Source organism: Salvelinus fontinalis, chromosome 17 (assembly GCF_029448725.1).
Source record: "Salvelinus fontinalis isolate EN_2023a chromosome 17, ASM2944872v1, whole genome shotgun sequence".
Classification (NCBI taxonomy): Eukaryota; Metazoa; Chordata; class Actinopteri; order Salmoniformes; family Salmonidae; genus Salvelinus; species Salvelinus fontinalis.
The window spans coordinates 34,752,034-34,758,033 of record NC_074681.1 but is presented as its reverse complement, the minus strand read 5'-3'; positions in this window follow the sequence as shown (position 1 = coordinate 34,758,033).

Genomic DNA, 6,000 nt, shown 5'->3' with positions numbered 1-6,000 from the left:
GCTGAGACGCACTGTAGGCTTGGTGCGTGGTGCCGTAACTGGAGGCACCTGACTGAGGACACGCACTTCAAGCCTAGTGCGGGGAGCAGGGACAGGACACACTGACCTCTCGAAGCGCACTATATTCCTGGTGCGTGGTACCGGACTGAGGGCACGCACCTCAGGACGAGTGCGGGGAGAAACAGTGTGCACAGAACTTAGGAGACGCACATATGGCTTAGTGCGCGTTGCCGGAACTGGAGGCACTGGGCTGGAGACACGCACCATAGGGAGAGTGCGTGGAGGAGGAACAGGGCTCTGAAAACGCACTGGAAGCCTGGTGCGTAGTGTAGGCACTGGTGGTACTGGGCTGGGGCGAGGAGGTAGTGCCGGAAATACCGGACCGTGAAGGCTTACTGGCTCCCTTGAGCACCAAGCCTGCCCAACCATACCTGGTTGAATGCTCCCCGTCGCCCAACCAGTGCGGGGAGGTGGAATAACCCGCTCCGGGCTATGTAGGCGAACCGGGGACACCATGCGTAAGGCTGGTGCCATGTAAGCCGGCCCGAGGAGACGCACTGGAGACCAGACGCGTTGAGCCGGCCTCATGACACCTGGCTCAATGCCCAATCTAGCCCTACTAGTGCGGGGAGGTGGAATAACCCGCACTGGGCTATGCACTCGTACAGGAGACACCGTGCGCTCTACTGCGTAACACGGCGCCTGCCCGTACTCCCGCTCTCCACGGTAAGCCTGGGAAGTGGGCGCAGGTCTCCTACCTGCCCTTGGCCCACTACCTCTTAGCCCCCCCCCAAGAAATTTTGGGGGTCTCCTCTCGGGCTTCCAGCCACGTCTCCTTGCTGCCTCCTCATACCAACGCTCTTGGGCTCTCGCTGCCTCCATCTCCTCACGAGCGCGGCGATATTCTCCCGGCTGTGCCCATGGACCTCTCCCGTCCAATATTTCCTCCCAAGTCCATGATTCCTGTGTATAATCCTGCTTGACTTCACGCCGCTTGGTTCTGGACTGGTTGGGTGATTCTGTAACGGCTTTCCTCCTCCTCTTCATCCGAAAAGGAGGAGCAGGGATCGAACCAAAATGCAGCTGAGTTTGTAGACATGATTTATCAAAGGAAAAACACGAAAACACGAACTTGACTAATAAACTAACAAAACAAAGAAACGGTGTAGACAGATCTGAACGACGGACTCACATAACACACGAGAACGCACGAACAGGGAAAAAAGCCTACACATAAAAAACACTGAACAAACAAACCGAAACCAGTCCCGTGTGGCGTAAGGACATACACAAACACAGGAGACAATCACCCACAACGAACACTGTGAAAACACCTACCTAAATATGACTCTTAATTAGAGGAACGCCAAACACCTGCCTCTAATTAAGAGCCATACCAGGCAACCCATAAACCAACATAGAAACAGAAAACATAGAATGCCCACCCAAACTCACGTCCTGACCAACTAACACATATAACAAACTAACAGAAATAGGTCAGGAACGTGACACAAGGTGACACTGAACATGGACAGGGCGCATGAGAAGGAGAGCCACCTGAGAACAATTAAGGGGACCAAGAGCTTCGACATCTGGGTGAATGACTTGGCTGGGAAGAAGGATGAAAGGAAGGCGAGACCCGGGAAAGCTTGGTGCTCTTTCGCTCCTAGCTGGGGTCAACATCCGTTAAGGTGAATATAGAAATCTCAGATGATAACTATTTGCATTTTCTGCCTTGTGGGCGGCATCGCCATGCTGTCAGCAGTACCAACACTTGCCCAGGGGTTTCTCCACATAGTCAATCTCAAGGCTAACCACTGGGTCACGTTAAGTAACCACTAAGTAGCCACTTCCTGGTAGGTACTGTTAAGGTGAATGACTCCAAGGGCATGGCACCACCCTGGAGTTTCTCTCACAACTCATCTCTATCTTTTCCAGGGAACATCCCTTACCAACCCCACTGACATCAAAGATTAGACAGGTATCCTTTCTTTTCTGTCTGCCATTAACATTATTGCATGTCTATCATCATCAAATTTATTTACATAGCCCTTCTTACATCAGCTGATATCTCAAAGTGCTGTACAGAAACCCAGCCTAAAACCCCAAACAGGAAGCAATGCAGGTGTAGAAGCACGGTGGCTAGGAAAAACTCCCTAGGAAGAAACCTAGAGGAACCAGGCTATGAGGGGTGGCCAGTCCTCTTCTGGCTGTGCCGGGTGGAGATTATAACAGAACATGGCCAAGATGTTCATAAATGACCAGCATGGTCAAATAATAATAATCACAGTAGTTGTCGAGGGTGCAACAAGTCAGCACCTCAGTAGTAAATGTCAGTTGGCTTTTCATAGCCGATCATTAAGAGTATCTCTACCGTTCCTGCTGTCTCTAGAGAGTTGAAAACAGCAGGTCTGGGACAGGTAGCACGTCCGGTGAACAGGTCAGGGTTCCATAGCCGCAGGCAGAACAGTTGAAACTGGAGCAGCAGCACGGCCAGGTGGACTGGGGACAGCAAGGAGTCATCATGCCAGGTAGTCCTGAGGCATGGTCCTAGGGCTCAGGTCCTCCGAGAGAGAGAAAGAGAGAATTAGAGAGAGCATACTTAAATTCACACAGGACACCGGATAAGACAGGAGAAGTACTCCAGATGTAACAGACTGACCCTAGCCCCAGACGCATAAACTACTGCAGCATAAATACTGGAGGCTGAGACAGGAGGGGTCAGGAGACACTGTGGCCCCATCCGATGATACCCCCGGACAGGGCCAAACAGGCAGGATATAACCTCACCCAATTTGACAAAGCACAGCCCCCACACCACTAGAGGGATACCTTCAACCACCAACTTACCATCCTGAGACAAGGCCGAGTATAGCCCACAAAGATCTCTGCCACGGCACAACCCAAGGGGGGGCGCCAACCCAGACAGGAAGACCACGTCAGTGACTCAACCCACTCAAGTGCTTGAGTAGGGACGGACAGCAAGGGTGGTTCGTTGCTACAGAGCCTTTCCGTTCAACTTCACACTCCTGGTGAAGAGAAGTCTTCAGTAAAGACTTAAAGGTTGAGACCGAGTCTGCGTCTCACATGGGTAGGCAGACCATTCCATAAAAATGGAGCTCTATAGGAGAAAGCCCTGCCTCCAGCTGTTTGCTTAGAAATTTTAGGGACAATTAGGAGGCCTGCATCTTGTGACCGTAGCGTAAGTGTAGGTATGTACGGCAGGACCAAATCGGAAAGATGAGTAGGAGCAAGCCCATGTAATGCTTTGTAGGTTAGTAGTAAAACCTTGAAATCAGCCCTTGCCTTAACAGGAAGCCAGTGTAGGGAGGCTAGCATTGGAGTAATGTAATCAATTTGTTTGGTTCTAGTCAGGATTCTAGCAGCCATATTTATCACTAACTGAAGTTTATTTAGTGCTTTATCCGGGTAGCCGAAAGTAGAGCATTGTAATAGTCTAACCTAGAAGTAACAAAAGCATGGATACATTTTTCTGCAACATTTTTGAGCAGAAGGTTTCAGATTTTTGCAATGTTACGTAAATGTAAAAAAGCTGTCCTTGAAACAGTTTTGATATGATCGTCAAAAGAGAGATCAGGGTCCGGAGTAACGCCAAGGTCCTTCAGTTTTATTTGAGACGACTGTACAACCATCAAGATTAATTGTCAGATTCAACAGGGGATCTCTTTGTTTCTTGGGACCTAGAACAAGCATCTCTGTTTTGTCTGAGTTTAAAAGTAGAAAGTTTGCAGCCATCCACTTCCTTATGTCTGAAACACAGGCTTCTAGCGAGGGCAATTTTGGGGCTTCACCATGTTTCATTGAAATACACAGCTGTGTGTCATCCGCATAGCAGTGAAAGTTAACATTATGTTTTCTAATGACATCCCCAAGAGGTAAAATATATAGTGAAAACAATAGTGGGCCTAAAATGGTACCTTGAGGAACACTGAAATTTACAGTTGATTTGTCAGAGGACAAACCATTCACAGAGACAAACTGATATCTTTCCGACAGATAAGATCTAAACCAGGCCAGAACTTGTCCGTGTAGACCAATTTGGGTTTCCATTCTCTCCAAAAGAATGTGGTGATCGATGGTATCAAAAGCAGCACTAAGGTCTAGGAGCACGGGGACAGAGGCAGAGCCTCGGTCCAACGCCATTAAAAGGTAATTTACCACCTTCACAAGTGCAGTCTCCGTACTATGATGGGGTCTAAAACCAGACTGAAGCATTTCGTATACATTGTTTGTCTTCAGGAAGGCAGTGAGCTTTTTCCCCAAAAATTGAGAGGAATGGAAGATTTGATATAGGCCGATAGTTTTTTTTATTTTCTGGGTCAAGGTTTGACTTTTTCAAGAGAGGCTTTATTACTGCCACTCTTAGTGAGTTTGGTACACATCCGGTGGATAGAGAGACGTTTATTATGTTCAACATAGGAGGGCCAAGCACAGGAAGCAGCTCTTTCAGTAGTTTAGTTGGAATAGGGTCCAGTATGCAGCTTGAAGGTTTAGAGGCCATGATTATTTTCATCATTGTGTCAAGAGATATAGTACTAAAACACTTAAGTGTCTCTCTTGATCCTAGGTCCTGGTAGAGTTGTGCAGACTCAGGACAACTGAGCTTTGGAGGATTACGCAGATTTAAAGAGGAGTCCGTAATTTGCTTTCTAATGATCATGTTCTTTTCCTCAAAGAAGTTCATGAATTTATTACTGCTGAAGTGAAAGCCATCCTCTCTTGGGGAATGCTGCTTTTTAGTAAGCTTTGCAACAGTATCAAAAAGAAATTTCGGATTGTTCTTATTTTCCTCAATTAAGTTGGAAAAATAGGATGATCGAGCAGCAGTGAGGGCTCTTCGATAATGCACGGTTGTAACGGCTTTCGTCCTCGTCTGATGAGGCGTAGCAAGGATCGGACCAATGTGCAGCGTGGTAAGTGTCCATAATAGATTTTTAATAAATCAAAATGAACACAGAACAAAAATAACAAAACACCGAAACAGTCCCGTATGGTGCAAACACTGAAACAGGAAACAACCACCCACAACCAAAATGGGGAAAACAGGCTACCTAAATAGGATTCTCAATCAGAGACAACGATCGACAGCTGCCTCTGATTGAGAACCATATCAGGCCATACATAGAAATACAACAACATAGAAAATAGAACATAGACTACCCACCCCAACTCACGCCCTGACCAACCTAACACAAAGACATAAAAAGAAACTAAGGTCAGAACGTGACAACGGTACTGTCCAAGCTAGTCGGAAGAGTTTGGTGTGGCGCCATTTCCGTTCCAATTTTCTGGAAGCTTGCTTAAGAGCTAATCAAACATTTAAATTACTATTACTATTTACTAATAACTATTTTTACATACCTGATAATCATTTAACCTGTGTGTTTGCTTGTTTACCTCTATCTCCTACCCTGTTCCCTATACTCTGCTCCTGTTCTCCAGGACCTAGGGATTATTACACCCAGACATTGATCCACCTGATGTCCTCCATTACCAACCACCCTCCAACTTTTCATTACATCAGCTACTGTTATTGTCAAGTTTCATTATCTGCTAAGAAAGAGCAAGACAACGATCATACTGGGCACATAATGTGAGCTGCACAGATTAGCTAAAAACACTAGCACTGCAAACACTCGGAACAAAGAGGGCAGCAGCGCCTGGACTTTGAAGTTTCCCTCTTAGAGTCCACTACCTGTTGAAAAACAAGTGACAGGCAGAACCTCCCATCCACACAAGACCCTCGTCCTCTCTAATCCACACACCAGAATTCTGTATTTCAGTCTGATTGCCATGTGAGTGTACAAAAAAATCTGAAAGTAAATTGACACATGTACAAAAAAAATATCAATGGTTATGTATTTAAATCTGAAATATTGCTAGATTGGTTTTCACAGCTGTTTCATAAGGTGTTTGTTATTGTCAATTGTAACGTATCCCTTGATGGTATCTGTTAGTTCAACATTATTCAACCACAAG